At 39.2% G+C, this 1,279-nt stretch overlaps 1 pseudogene; it reads right to left on the reverse strand.

The window, feature by feature from the left end:
* Nucleotides 1-316: 316 nt before the first annotated feature.
* Nucleotides 317-890, reverse strand: LOC139877056 (zinc finger A20 and AN1 domain-containing stress-associated protein 8-like; annotated as a pseudogene).
* Nucleotides 891-1,279: the final 389 nt, after the last annotated feature.

A 1,279-nucleotide genomic window follows, 5' to 3' on the forward strand; every position in this document is an offset into this window, starting at 1 on the left:
AATGCTTTTCTGCTGTTTCTATGTTTAGCCAATAAAACATAGCCATCCGTGCTTATGAACAGCGACCACTAGTGAACAGTGACCGCTTAACACGACTATAGCAACATTAGCTATCTGCATCATAAAACAATCAAGAAACTTAACTCGACTATCCACATACAAATGTCAAAATAAAGCACAAGTAATAATTAATAATGTCCTTTGATCAAACAAACAATAAAACCACCACTCTTTGACATAAACTCTTGAGGAGTAAAACAAGATGCACTTGAGTTCTTCTTCAGTATAAAAAGGCCATGCCCTAAAATATCACTTCATCACACCAACTAAAGAAACGACAATTACCATACCCATTACCGTTTTTTCGTAATTGCGTCTTCATATCTTATCAAGCTTTTCAGCCTTCACCACAGGGTTAGCTTTCGCAATTGCGTCCTTCGCGGTAGCCCGATAGTCAAACTGACAGTCATGCTTGTCAGAGTAACGATGAACCGAACAGAAAACATTCCCACACCGACAGTTGAACCCGGTTAACCCGACCCGTTTCCTGCACGTGGTGCACCTAGACGGACCCTGAACCGGGCCAGGACCGTCTGCAACCTTCTCGCTGATCTCAGTTTGAGCAGAAGATGGTTGGGTCAAAATTGCCACCTCTGACCCAGATGAAATGGGTAGTGCCACGGGAGATTTTTCGTTGATGCTTGCGGGCCCACCATTAACGATACTTTCGATGATGCAGCAAGTTTGGCTTGTTCTTGTTTTAAAATTATGTCTTTGTGACATTTTGAACACATGTTCATAGTTGCTGGTGTGCCGAAAAATCCGCAGTTGTTGACACAAAGTGTAGGAGCATCGGGAGCAGCTTGAAACCCTGTCTCGTTTTTCTCCATTGTCCAGCTGTCCTGAAACTTTATATTTAAGTAATAAATTTCAAAATTATATGCGTAAATATACAAGAAATCCATATACATACACATAAACATAAACGTTAATATAATAGTCTAGAAACATAAACATAATCTTCATTTGTCCAAAAACTCTAAATATCTAATTTAACTTCATATTAGAATGTTTACCAATATTGACTTAGACCCATTTTGGCCTGCTAAATCCGACTTTGACCAACTAAATTCAATTTTGACCCATCGACCTATGTTGACCAATTTAATATTCGGAATTTGAAAACTCGGATATACCGGTTCCTAAAAAGGAGTAATCTGGGGGTAATCGGCATAAAACAGGAAGTTACAACACTTGGCTTGGGTAATGCGTAATTTTT

This window comes from Rutidosis leptorrhynchoides, chromosome 11 (genome assembly GCF_046630445.1).
Source record: "Rutidosis leptorrhynchoides isolate AG116_Rl617_1_P2 chromosome 11, CSIRO_AGI_Rlap_v1, whole genome shotgun sequence".
In the NCBI taxonomy this organism is placed as follows: domain Eukaryota; kingdom Viridiplantae; phylum Streptophyta; class Magnoliopsida; order Asterales; family Asteraceae; genus Rutidosis; species Rutidosis leptorrhynchoides.